Below are 15195 nucleotides of genomic sequence, written 5' to 3'. Positions count from 1 at the left end.
AAAAATGAACCATCAATATGTTGCATACAAGAGACTCATCTTAGACACAGGGACCAAAGAAACTGAAAGTGAAAGGATGGAAAAAAATATTTCATGCAAGCTACAGCCAAAAGAAAGCAGGTGTAGCAATATTAATCTCAGATAAAATAGACTTCAAATGCAGGGATGTTTTGAGAGACAAAGAAGTCCACTACGTACTAATAAAAGGGGCAATTCAACAAGAAGAAATAACAATCGTAAATGTCTATGCACCCAATCAAGGTGCCACAAAATACATGAGAGAAACACTGGCAAAACTAAAGGAAGCAATTGATGTTTCCACAATAATTGTGGGAGACTTCAACACATCACTCTCTCCTATAGATAGATCAACCAGACAGAAGACCAATAAGGAAATTGAAAACTTAAACAATCTGATAAATGAATTAGATTTAACAGACATATACAGGACATTACATCCCAAATCACCAGGATACACATACTTTTCTAGTGCTCATGGAACTTTCTCCAGAATAGATCATATGCTGGGACATAAAACAAGCCTCAATAAATTTAAAAAGATTGAAATTATTCAAAGCACATTCTCTGACCACAATGGAATACAATTAGAAGTCAATAACCATCAGAGACTTAGAAAATTCACGAATATCTGGAGGTTAAACAACACACTCCTAAACAATCAGTGGGTTACAGAAGAAATAGCAAGAGAAATTGCTAAATATATAGAGACGAATGAAAATGAGAACACAACATAGCAAAACCTATGGGATGCAGCAAAAGCAGTGCTAAGGGGGAAATTTATAGCACTAAACATATATATTAAAAAGGAAGAAAGAGCCAAAATCAAACAACTAATGGATCAACTGAAGAAGCTAGAAAATGAACAGCAAATCAATCCTAAACCAAATAGAAGAAAAGAAATAACAAGGATTAAAGCAGAAATAAATGACATAGAGAACAAAAAAACAATAGAGAGGATAAATATCACCAAAAGTTGGTTCTTTGAGAAGATCAACAAGATTGACAAGCCCCTAGCTACACTGACAAAATCAAAAAGAGAGAAGACCCATATAAACAAAATAATGAATGAAAAAGGTGACATAACTGCAGATCCTGAAGAAATTAAAAAAATTATAAGAGGATATTATGAACAACTGTATGGCAACAAACTGGATAATGTAGAAGAAATGGACAATTTCCTGGAAACATATGAACAACCTAGACTGACCAGAGGAGAAATAGAAGACCTCAATCAACCCATCACAAGCAAAGAGATCCAATCAGTCATCAAAAATCTTCCCACAAATAAATGCCCAGGGCCAGATGGCTTCACAGGGGAATTCTACCAAACTTTCCAGAAAGAACTGACACCAATCTTACTCAAACTCTTTCAAAACATTGAAGAAAATGGAACACTACCTAACTCATTTTATGAAGCTAACATCAATCTAATACCAAAACCAGGCAAAGATGCTACAAAAAAGGAAAACTACCGGCCAATCTCCCTAATGAATATAGATGCAAAAATCCTCAACAAAATACTTGCAAATCGAATCCAAAGACACATTAAAAAAATCATACACCATGACCAAGTGGGGTTCATTCCAGGCATGCAAGGATGGTTCAACATAAGAAAATCAATCAATGTATTACAACACATTAACAAGTCAAAAGGGAAAAATCAATTGATCATCTCAATAGATGCTGAAAAAGCATTTGACAAAATCCAACATCCCTTTTTGATAAAAACACTTCAAAAGGTGGGAATTGAAGGAAACTTCCTCAACATGATAAAGAGCATATATGAAAAACCCACAGCCAGCACAGAACTCAATGGTGAGAGACTGAAAGCCTTCCCGCTAAGATCAGGAACAAGACAAGGATGCCCGCTGTCACCACTGTTATTCAACATTGTGCTGGAAGTGCTAGCCAGGGCAATCTAGCAAGACAAAGAAATAAAAGGCATCCAAATTGGAAAAGAAGAAGTAAAACTGTCATTGTATGCAGATGATATGATCTTATATCTAGAAAACCCTGAGAAATCGACGATACAGCTACTAGAGCTAATAACCAAATTTAGCAAAGTAGCGGGATACAAGATTAATGCACATAAGTCAGTAATATTTCTATATGCTAGAAATGAACAAACTGAAGAGACACTCAAGAAAAAGATACCATTTTCAATAGCAACTAAAAAAATCAAGTACCTAGGAATAAACTTAACCAAAGATGTAAAAGACCTATACAAAGAAAACTACATAACTCTACTAAAAGAAATAGAAGGGGACCTTAAAAGATGGAAAAATATTCCATGTTCATGGATAGGAAGGCTAAATGTCATTAAGATGTCAATTCTACCCAAACTCATCTACAGATTCAATGCAATCCCAATCAAAATTCCAACAACCTACTTTGCAGACTTGGAAAAGCTAGTTATCAAATTTATTTGGAAAGGGAAGATGCCTCGAATTGCTAAAGACACTCTAAAAAAGAAAAACGAAGTGGGAGGACTTACACTCCCTGACTTTGAAGCTTATTATAAAGCCACAGTTGCCAAAACAGCATGGTACTGGCACAAAGATAGACATATAGATCAATGGAATCGAATTGAGAATTCAGAGATAGACCCTCAGATCTATGGCCGACTGATCTTTGATAAGGCCCCCAAAGTCACCGAACTGAGCCATAATGGTCTTTTCAACAAATGGGGCTGGGAGAGTTGGATATCCATATCCAAAAGAATGAAAGAGGACCCCTACCTCACCCCCTACACAAAAATTAACTCAAAATGGACCAAAGATCTCAATATAAAAGAAAGTACCATAAAACTCCTAGAAGATAATGTAGGAAAACATCTTCAAGACCTTGTATTAGGAGGCCACTTCCTAGACTTTACACCCAAAGCACAAGCAACAAAAGAGAAAATAGATAAATGGGAACTCCTCAAGCTTAGAAGTTTCTGCACCTCAAAGGAATTTCTCAAAAAGGTAAAGAGGCAGCCAACTCAATGGGAAAAAATTTTTGGAAACCATGTATCTGACAAAAGACTGATATCTTGCATATACAAAGAAATCCTACAACTCAATGACAATAGTACAGACAGCCCAATTATAAAATGGGCAAAAGATATGAAAAGACAGTTCTCTGAAGAGGAAATACAAATGGCCAAGAAACACATGAAAAAATGTTCAGCTTCACTAGCTATTAGAGAGATGCAAATTAAGACCACGATGAGATACCATCTAACACCGGTTAGAATGGCTGCCATTAAACAAACAGGAAACTACAAATGCTGGAGGGGATGTGGAGAAATTGGAACTCTTATTCATTGTTGGTGGGACTGTATAATGGTTCAGCAACTCTGGAAGTCAGTCTGGCAGTTCCTTAGAAAACTAGATATAGAGTTACCATTCGATCCAGCGATTGCACTTCTCGGTATATACCCGGAAGGTCGGAAAGCAGTGACACGAACAGATATCTGCACGCCAATGTTCATAGCAGCATTATTCACAATTGCCAAGAGATGGAAACAACCCAAATGTCCTTCAACAGATGAGTGGATAAATAAAATGTGGTATATACACACGATGGAATACTACGCGGCAGTAAGAAGGAACGATCTCGTGAAACATATGACAACATGGATGAACCTTGAAGACATAATGCTGAGCGAAATAAGCCAGGCACAAAAAGAGAAATATTATATGCTACCACTAATGTGAACTTTGAAAAATGTAAAACAAATGGTTTATAATGTAGAATGTAGGGGAACTAGCAGTAGCAATTAAGGAAGGGGGAACAATAATCCAAGGAGAACAGATAAGCTATTTAACGTTCTGGGGATGCCCAGGAATGACTATGGTCTGTTAATTTCTGATGGATATAGTAGGAACAAGTTCACAGAAATGTTGCTATATTATGTAACTTTCTTTGGGTAAAGTAGGAACATGTTGGAAGTTAAGCAGTTATCTTAGGTTAGTTGTCTTTTTCTTACTCCCTTGTTATGGTCTCTTTGAAATGTTCTTTTATTGTATGTTTGTTTTCTTTTTAACTTTTTTTTCATACAGTTGATTTAAAAAAGAAGGGAAAGTTAAAAAAAAAAAAAAAGAAAAGAAAAACAAGGAAAAAAAAAGATGTAGTGCCCCCTTGAGGAGCCTGTGGAGAATGCAGGGGTATTCGCCTACCCCACCTCCATGGTTGCTAACATGACCACAGACATAGGGGACTGGTGGTTTGATGGGTTGAGCTCTCTACCATAAGTTTTACCCTTGGGAAGACGGTTGCTGCAAAGGAGAGGCTAGGCCTCCCTATGGTTGTGCCTAAGAGCCTCCTCCCGAGTGCCTCTTTGTTGCTCAGATGTGGCCCTCTCTCTCTGGCTAAGCCAACTTGAAAGGTGAAATCACTGCCCTCCCCCCTACGTGGGATCAGACACCCAGGGGAGTGAATCTCCCTGGCAACGTGGAATATGACTCCCGGGGAGGAATGTAGACCTGGCATCGTGGGACGGAGAACATCTTCTTGACCAGAAGGGGGATGTGAAAGGAAATGAAATAAGCTTCAGTGGCAGAGAGATTCCAAAAGGAGCCGAGAGGTCGCTCTGGTGGGCACTCTTACGCACACTTAGACAACCCTTTTTAGGTTCTAAAGAATTGGGGTAGCTGGTGGTGGATACCTGAAACTATCAAACTACAACCCAGAACCCATGAATCTCGAAGACAGTTGTATAAAAATGTTGCTTATGAGGGGTGACAATGGGATTGGGAAAGCCATAAGGACCACACTCCACTTTGTCTAGTTTATGGATGGATGAGTAGAAAAATAGGGGAAGGAAACAAACAGACAAAGGTACCCAGTGTTCTTTTTTACTTCAATTGCTCTTTTTCACTCTAATTATTTTTCTTGTTATTTTTGTGTGTGTGCTAATGAAGGTGTCAGGGATTGATTTAGGTGATGAATGTACAACTATGTAATGGTACTGTAAACAATCGAAAGTACGATTTGTTTTGTATGACTGCGTGGTATGTGAATATATCTCAATAAAATGAAGATTAAAAAAAAAAAAAAATGGATGGCTAAAACCAGCAAGCATTATAAAGCAGAGCCAACTTGAAAAAGATCTGAATTATACACACAAAACTCTCAATGCCTACATAAATTCATGTCATTATACATATCTACATACAAAGTTAGAATTACACTATGACTCATTTTTAAGGTATTTTTAGTCATCCAACCAGTCCAAAACATGCCTCATGTGAGTTAGAAGCCATAGAAAAAATCATAATAAATCACATTATCTCTTTTTCTTAGCCCACTTAGTATCCTATAAATTTGTAATAGAGATTCACTGACAGTGGGGTTTATATTTTCCTGGCCTACAGAATCATGGAACCACAGGGTTTTAGTGCTGTCTTGCTTTTATGTATGTTGTACTTCTCTAACATTTACATATCTTGGCATTCTGTTTCCTTAGACTGTATGTAAAAGTTATACCATTTTGCCTACCATTTTGACAAGGTATAGCTGCCCACCTGGAGTAGTCCTTGGCATCTGCAGTAGGACACATGGCTGGTCACTGCCTCTGGTGTTCTCTGTGAGCCTGCCCGCCACAGCTGCCAATCTCTAACCATATCCTTGTGATATGCAGTACCCAATTGTCCCTCCTCTGACTGTGTCACTCCACTCCCTCCCTCTGAATGGTAACTCAAGCTCTACCTGTAAGGTTTCTTTCCTACTTGCCAAAGTATCAAATACTACCCTAAACACTTTATTCTTCAAAACTCTTTATAATGATTGTTTATATAGACATGATGATAATTTGTCTTGTGTCCCCTATTTAATTTTAAATTTTAATTTAAATTCTTAAAGACATGGATTTAATGTTACCATTACTTAATATTACTGTAACATTTTCATACCCAAAAGTATGACGGTGGGTGAAGACACCATTCAGTGGGTAGAATTTCCACATTATAGAAAGTCCTGTTCTGAGTAACTGTTATGAATCCAGTGACTGTTAGACATACTTGAGTGGCTGACTAAAAACTTTTCTGAAGGATAATCTTAAGCCACTGATGTTGATTATAGCTTTTTTCTTATAATGTAGAGACGGAATAAATACAAATAAAAGCAGTGAGTTTGCTACTGCTCAGTTAACATTAAATTTAAATATTAAAAGCAGACTCCCTCAAGAAAAGAAATTACATTTACTATGTTTTTACTTGACACTACTTATCTAAACCTTAGATCTTAATAAATGTAGCTAAGAAGAGATTCACAGCAAACTTCAAAGCTAGTAATGGGAGCTTTAGCAAGAACATAATTCCATGATGATTTCCTTGACGTTACTTAACTCAAAACATACTCTAGAGATGATGCAGAGCTTCATGAAAGAATATAAACACTTTTGATGGATCATTTCAAGAAAAACAAACCAAGCTGCAACAACCAGCATGCATTGCTCACAATCGACTCCATATAAAAATAAGTTAGAAAAACAGCACTTTGCAAAACTTTTTAATGTTGGACAACAGTAAGAAGAATTAACCTTTTGGAAATAGTTAAATTTGTAACATATAATGACAAAGGCTATATATTGTAAATATCGAAGATAACTTTTCAATTAAAAGAGTAAAAAGAAAACACCTTAAAAAATAATAAAAGGTATAAACAGGCAGTTCAACAAAGAAGAAAGACTAATTGCCAACAAACATTTGAAAACATGTCCAAGTTCACTATTAACCAAAAATGCAAACTAAAGCAACAATACCATTTTTTAAACTATCAGATTGGCAAAAATTTAAAGAATGATTAACACTTTTGGCATGGATATCGCATTCTAGAGCACTGTTAGTGCAAATATAAATTAAATACCCTCTCTGGAGGGCAATTTGGCAACATACAGCCAAACTTTACTCATGTGCTCTGACTCGGCAATTTCACTTAGGAATTTATCCTAAGAAAATAATTAAATAATGCATATGCAAGGATGCTCACTGCATCATGGTTTGCTTTTTGTTTTTGTTTTTTAGGGGGACTGGATATACTTTATTGGTGGTGCATGACAAGGTAGGACTCTGAGCCCCTTCCCTTCCCCAGGGGGTCTGGGATGGAAGCTATGGAGAATGGGTGATCCTCAGTGTTGGGGGATCAAGTTGGGGCCAGGACTCCCCAGCAGCTGATGGTCTCTCTCTTCCTCTCATGCTGTTTCTGGGACTGGTGGTCCAGGTCCAATAATAAAAATATTGACTACAACTAAAAAATAAACAAATAGGGAACCCATTCAATAGATATTTCATATAGTGGCATACTATTAAAAATGATGAGGTAGGTACTATTTTATTGACATAGGAGTTTGTCTACAATGTACTTGTTAAGTGAAAGAGCAGGCTATAAAATATATGTAGAATATGATCCTGTTTTTGTAAAAATACAAAGAAATAAGTGAGGGAGGGAGGGAGGAGGACAGAAGCAGAGAGGAGGGAAGGGTAAATGAGTTTAGGGGGGTGGGAATAATTTAGTACGTGGGAAGCATCTGATTAAGAATGGCGCCATGCAGGATAATGGCCAATGGTCATGTTACAGGTCACCAATTGAGGAGGTATAATTATGGCTGCTTTTCCTTTCTTTACAGTTTTCTGGGTTGCCTAAATTTTCTAAAAAGCCATTTTTATGTGAAAATACATTTAAACGGTGACTAAATTTGCATAATTACTTGATAATTAAAAAGAAATCTTTCAACAAATTCTCTGTCTTCAGAGGCAGTCATTTATTATTTCTAGTTGGGCACAGGAGAATTTTGTCTTCACAGTGTGTCTCTAAGATACAGGGAAAACCAATTGCTTGTAAGTCCACAGATAACCTTTTAGAATGTTCTCTAGTACTTTCAGTTGGAGACATTTAAGTGGAGACTGGGTCTAAAACAGTACACTATTACTACTGGTAAATAGAGTATCTGATACTGGTTGACCAAAAAGAAAGTAAAGAGTTAAATACCCTTCCAGAATACTTCATTCATTAAATGATCTGGGATAAATAATAAGTACATTAGCAAATAAGGCCCAAAGAAAGACTAAGATATTCTAACTTCAGGAATCAAATATTAACTGAATTGCTATGAAGCTCAACAAATATAAAAACAAAGTAATAAAGCCTTCCCTCTGCCCCGCAATTTGTCTTCTCTCATTTTAATCTCTCCCAGTTTATGGAGGGGAAAAACCTTTAACAGCAGAATGATAAAATAAGTTAAACAAATCCCCACCATTTTAGATAGAAATTGTGAATAATTCCAAAAAGATACAAATGTTTTCCTACATTTGTATAAGGAACTGCTCTATCCAGTACAGTAGTCATTAGCCTACAGGGCTATTGAGCAATTAAAATGTAACCAGTCCAAATCAAGATGTGCTATAAGTATAAAATACACACAGAATTTCAAAGAATTAATTGAAAAACAGTAATATTTCATTAATAATTTTTATATTGATTGCATGTTGAAATGACCATTTTTGGATATAATGGATTAAATATAATTTTATCTGTTTCTTTTTACCTTTTTAATGTTACTATTAGAAAGTTTAAAATTACATGTGGTTCACATTATATTTCTGTTGGACAGTGCTGGTGTAGAATGTTACTTCATTGTGTCAGAATTCTTATTACCATTTCTCTAACTCTGCAAAGACTCAATATTCTCTTTCATAAAGGATCTTTACCAGTGGCAACGTACAAAAGGTTTGCTCCCTCCACCACACTCTGCAAAATGCCTGTCACTAATACTCATTGTCCCCAAGAATGACTTCTATGTTTACCTGAAGCTCCAGCTCTACTGTAACCTGAGCACTCTATGCTCTGTCCCTTGGTATTTTGCCCCTCCATGTCCTACACACCTTGATAACGAGAAGAGATCATAGTCTGCTACCACTGACAAAGGTGAAGCTTTCAGTCTGGGGTTCAAAATGGCTTTCCATGGGGCAAACACATTGAAGTGCCAGGCAATTCCCACTGATGGCATTAATTCCCCCAGTGCATCAGCATGAAATGTTAACCGTTTACACCTGATTGGTGGGTGCCTATAACAGTTAAGATTGCTTTTGTTAAAAAAAAAAACAAAAAAAAAAAACAATGACTGGACATAACCAAATAAGGGTTTGCTTTTGTACTTCAAGAATAGATCACCGGTAAGCAGACAAGGATGATGCAGTGGCTTCATGATGGCATCAATGCCTGAGTCTCCTCTATCTTTCTGTCCTCGTGATTCAAGATGCCTCCTGAAGATTCAAGCAATATTTCTATGATCCCACCAAGAAGAAGGGAAAAGATGAAGGGTGAAAGGCATATGACAGCGGAATCTTTCTCTTTTTATCAGGAGACTTCTGCTTCTATCCCATTGGTCAGAACTGGTTCACATGGCCATCTTAGATACAAGGGAATCTAAGATGGTGAGTAGACACCTGGCTGTCCCAGAATTTTATCAGTAAGGAAAAAGGGTAAATGGATTTGGGGTAGGCAATTGGTACTGTCTACCATAGTTATAATTTCCACAACAAATTCAATTGCAATTCTACTGGACAGGGGAAATGCCTAGAGAGATGCAGATTACAAGAAAACTCAATACAATCCACAAAGCTTAATGTAGAACAAAATATAGAAGACTTGAGAATGTAATGTCTATGCGACTCATTTCATTTTACTGAAATTCTATCTGTTTGAATAGTCCTTATAATAATTTTCAGCATTTATCTCTGTTAACAAAAAAAAAGTTTAATAACCCACCAATAATAATTTTTCTAAAAATCCTGTTCAGATCAGATCAACCAGCTGCTCGGAAAACCTTATTGACCTGCCATAGCCTGCTACACAAAATGGCACCGTTCTACTTCTATAATTTTCTTTCCCTCTGTTCCCTTCCAGCCAAACTGGATAAGAGAAGACCCTTTATATTGTTAAGAGTTTTGTCCCAAGACATTTACAAAATTCCAAACTCACGTCACCAACCTGATCCAGTAACAAAGTCAGCATTCCACTCATATTATAAGAAGCACTGATTGTTGTTAAAAAGCACCACTTTCTTTGTGCTCTTCACCTTTCCATCACTGGTAGAGCCATTTTTTAAATACATAAAAAAAAAAACCTTTTAATACTTCACAAGCATTAGGGCTCATGTTATGCCAAGTTGAAAATAGGAGAGCTGCATTAGCTATGGATGCTGGGATGGCAGCTAGGAATACTCACTCACTCACTGACTCACTCCCTAACAAAAGCCCTGCAGAAAAGATGGATTCAAATCTTCATTCAGCAAAATTCAGGTTGCTAAAATGTCATGCATCCTTGTGTCACTGACAGAAAGTCAAAACTTTTTACAATTAATTCATAAATAATACTGATCTTTCTGCTCCCTAAAATGGGCCAAGCTTTCCTGTAACTGGCCTTTTTTCACAAAGTTTTTTCTCCCTGTAACATCTACCCCATCTACACCAAGTGAAATACTACCCATCTTCAAAACTCAACTCAGATTTTGCATTTTCCACAAAGCCTTTCCTAATCCCTCCACTACAATCATTCTCTATTTTGGACAAATACAGCACTTTTTTTTTTTTTTGCACTTCTCTTGTGTCACTTGTTTATTCTGCTTTATATTATCATTTGCTGACTCGTCCTATCCTCTCCCACTAGGTTAAAAGCTCAACTCTATACTCCACCTTTAGCAGAGAGTTTTATACATACTAAATACATAACAGGTGTTTTGTTTTGTTTGCATTGAATAAACTCTGGATTTGTTATTCTATTTGGCAGAATAATTAAAATCTTGCAACATCATTTGCTACATGGTTTTTAAAATGTGGTCAAGAATGATGGCTCTCAAAATAATAATTAGCCCACTGCTTTCCATTTTGAGATCCAGAGAAGACTAGTACAGATATCTGAAGGGATATCCCCCTATGCCCCTGAGTGGAGAGGAAGGAAAGACTGCATGCCAGGTCTATAAGAGGCACTCACTGTAATACTAAGCAGCCACACTAGCCCCACATAAATTCAGCAGCAGAATCCAGTAAAACTGAAAATTTCTTAGCTTCTTGCAGAGGGTGAACATATTTTCTGAACCAAAAAATTAGGACACAGAATTTTTGGGCCATTTCCAGATAAGGTCCCCTTAAAAAGGTAGCTTTTAGTAGCAAGAAGGTACCATAACTGGGACATTTCAATGGTTGATAAAAAAAAGCAGTTGCAATCAGGGCTGTCTTTGAAAATTGAGGCTGTGATTAGATCTGCATCTGCTTTTGATTCTAATATGAGCTCAATTTCTGTCTAGAATAATCTCAAAGACAATAATCTCAGCCACACACAGAAAACCATGGCTAAAGAGCTTTGGCTTCTGTTAGATAAAACAATATGAAATTGCCAGTAATTTACCATTTTTTGACCTCTGAATAAAGCCATTAGCCATGATTCAAACTAACATTTTTTTAAAAACCCTGCTACATTGTTTTTAAATTATATTGCCAATTTTTTATTTGTAATTAGAAAAAATATATAAGCCTAAAAACAGTGAAAAATGTATCAGGGAGTACATTTCTTAATAAAATCGGGTTTATGCTCTAATTAAGAAACTATTCAGTGCAAAAAGTTCAAGTAATAAAAGCTAACACTTCAAGGGAGAAACAGCTTGAAAGTTAAGACAGGCAGTAAGAAAGGCACAAAAAACAGCTGGAAAAAATTCATCTTATTGGGAAAAAATAACAGTGATATATTCTATTTTTCTTTTCTCTGCCCCAGCGCTCAGAGGCTGATAAGGTGTTCTAGAAAAACTACATAAAAACTTCCCTCGATCTGTTTTGAACATATTGATGTTGTTCTCACTAGTCAGAAGACACAAGCTTTAGAAAAACCAAAGAAAAATGAAAGGGGAAATAGGCGTAAGTGCCAGGATCCTGTACATGGATCAAGGATGGTCTAAGTTCAAGAATTTCCACATTCATATTTTCATTTCTATGAGTTCTATTTTGTTCCACTTCAAATCTACCTTTATCATACTCTCAAAAGCCCCCTTTTATTTCTTTAAATATTTTAAACAGACTTATTTTATGCTCTGAAACAGACCGTTCCAAATTCTGCAGTTTTTGTATAATCAATACTATAATTTTTTCTAGTAATTGTTTTTCATTTACATATTTTTATTTGGAAATGTTTATACCAGTACAATGAAATTAAATTTTAGAGACACTGGATTAGCATTAGTTTATGATAAAAGAGGGACATGGAAATTATGTACATGATGGAAGATTTCAGAACTTCAGTGGAATGAGCAGCTTCACATGACGCCGTTTCAATAATGATATATTTCACTCTACATACGTCCCAAGAATGTCAGCATCTCTAAATAAGAAATAATCCTTGTTATCTAGAACTTCTTTGGTGCCTCCATATTCTGGGGGAAGAACTATCTCCAACTTTCATGCTGATTGGTTGAATGTCTCCACCCTTTCCTTTAGATCCCAATCCAACAGTTACTACTGTTGCCTGCAATACTTTTCCTTGAGATTTTTCTGGAAACACAATGCCACCTTTGGGCACAATTTCATTTGCACTCCTTTCAACCAATATTTGATCAAAGACGGGAATAACATTTCTAAATGCCCATCCTGCAATGGTTCCGGTTGCATTAATTCATACTCTGCTCTGGCAGCACCACCGCTGGAAGGAGAGAAACCCTAGTCTGACCCTCGCCATAAGAGAACAAAGAGAAGGGGGGACAGGGGAAGTTTTGTCTGTTAATTCTTGCTCGTGGTGGTTATTTCCTTATGTGTTTGGTGGGTGGGGGTGGGGGCGGAGGTATTCTTCATTGTGAACTCATGGTCCTTTAAATTTTATCTGTGGGAAATCCTTTGAAGTCTAAATAACTATGTTCCTCCGGAGAGAGAGTTCCCCTTTTCTTCTACCAGGAGTCTGGGGGGAACTGCCACCTAAGACCACTTTCAACTAAACTTCAACTTGGGATTTTTCAGGCCCCATAAGTAGCATGAACTTAAAAACCTCCAAACCCACTTTCATGCAGGCTGAGAGTCAGGAATTCTCACAGGAGACTTGTCTATCCATTCCACCCAGAACGAAAACAGACAGGGATATACGTCCTCACTATTCCACCTGTAGAGCAGGTTTGCCCTGGTTCATCCACTGGGGTTTTACAACTTTGAAGTGCCAACTTCATGTGGGGGTTCTCATCTGACCTCACACCCAGTTCAGCCTCAGGCTCTGTCTCCTGAGGTTCTGTTAAAATCCACTCTTTAGGCCATTAGAGAGTAACAGACACCTCAGGTACAAGCTCTGGCTCTAGTGGTCATTTTATCCCTCCTGATTCATATTATCTTCTCATTTCTAGCCACCAAGGATTTCTCCTCCTTTCTGCCAGCTCAGCCATGCTTTACAAGCACCTTTAAAAAACAAAATACATTTTACCAGCATTTTAGGTTTGCTCTAACCAAGAGGAGTTGCTGTAAACATCTAGTCTGCGATACAGCTAGAACTAGAATTCTCCCTCCAAGGGACTTGTCCCAGATAGTAACTGTAAGGCCACGTTTTCTTTCTCCTATTTCTATTATGAAGCTTTATAGAATTCACAAACCTAGGCAGTATTTTCAGCTTGTTTCCACTTCCTTCCATAAGTATGGAAATCCGATGCTGGCTCCCAGTTTCACACCAGGGCCTGGTTCTATTCCCCTTCCTCACATGGGTCACTTTGGCTTCACATTAGTCAAAATTCCATCTCTAGTCTTGCTAAGTTTTGTATTTCTATTGCATTTCTGATCCATAGATATGTTGTTCTTGCTTTATTATGCTATGGCCTTTTTAAGGTGTTCTATATATTTGGAGCCAAGATAAGCATAAACTTAGGTCAATACATGATCATGGCCACAATCAAGATTAAACTATCTTTTAAAAACAATTTTCAGGAAGAATTTTGTGGGTGATTGTTCTTCATGTATTGTATACATTTTCTCCTTAAACTAGAGCACCAAAGCTAGAGTGTCAGTGACCACTGACTGTCATGTTAATCAGACAGGAGGTTGGGAACAAGAATTTAACAGATAATTGAATAAATAACAATAACTTTTGAGCCCAGTAAACCAGAGATTAAGGCCCCCATAGTTCCCTATAACTATATGTCAGCCAAAGAGCTGGAAATAAGAGGCCAGGGCAGAATCCAGTGAGATCAAGGCATCACTGTCTAGTGTAGGTCCAGGAGACAGGAGAATACAGAGAAGGGAGAGGACAGCCACATCTCAGTGACTGCAATTCAGGAGACTGGCTGCTCAGAACCACAGTCTCAGCAGCAGAGATCAGGAATGGACCTGCACTTAGTGCTCCTCTAAGTGTGCAATGCTGTCTTTGTCAGTCCTCAAACTGGTTAATACAGGTCTGCTATGAGATGAGGAGTTTGTGCTTGGCTTTAAATCAGCTATGTCACTAAGCAAGACTTTCTTGACGAAGTTAAGTAAGTTTAGGATTTACATTCTGGTAAAAATTCCTTATATTCCTACCAGTTGGTTTCCCTGATCATCTACCTTGCATATCACTGCTTTAGATAGTTCCTGCTTTGGTCAGAGGTAGCCTGAGATACCACGTTTTAGTTACATTAAAATCTGGTTGTTGAGGGCTGAAGAAACTGATAAAAGAATTAGAAACTACTTACAACAACACTTCCCTTGGGAAAAAATCATTCAAGAATTGATTACCCTAAAAGAAGTATATTAAAAATGGCCTAGGTGTTAGAAACAAAATTAAAACTATATCACCAGCCCATGTTATAATCCAAATAATAGGCTCAGTTTCTTCAACCTCTAAAATTGTCTTCATTTTTAACGAGGTATACATTCTAATTTTATTGTAAATAAATGCCATACTGATTAAATGTTATATACAAGATATATAATTTACATATTATAAATTATTCTATAACACTAATTTTGTTTAATTCTATATAGTTATTTTAATTATACCCTTCAGCAAGCTATTAGCTGCGTATTTCTTGAAGCATGAATATGCACTTGTTCCTTGTGACTTCACCTATGGCACATGGCCTCAACCACTGAATTCTGAAAACTAATTCAGAATGCAAAAGATGAGTTATGCTAAAACCTAACTAGCATTATCACTTATTTTTAGAACTTCTGCTCAAAAATAGTTTTAAGAAAAACA

The 15195-nt window shown here is 36.9% G+C and overlaps 1 protein-coding gene and 1 pseudogene across 8 annotated transcripts in view; both read right to left on the bottom strand.

Annotated features, from left to right (window-relative positions):
- Positions 1-15195, bottom strand: part of FSIP1 (fibrous sheath interacting protein 1) — a 233835-nt gene that overhangs the window by 116229 nt on the left and 102411 nt on the right. The window lies entirely within an intron of this gene.
- LOC119530926 lies at positions 12342-12663 on the bottom strand (annotated as a pseudogene).

This window comes from Choloepus didactylus, chromosome 4 (genome assembly GCF_015220235.1).
Source record: "Choloepus didactylus isolate mChoDid1 chromosome 4, mChoDid1.pri, whole genome shotgun sequence".
Classification (NCBI taxonomy): Eukaryota; Metazoa; Chordata; class Mammalia; order Pilosa; family Megalonychidae; genus Choloepus; species Choloepus didactylus.
Note: the sequence above shows the minus strand (reverse complement) of the source record. Positions and strands in the feature narration are given on the sequence as shown.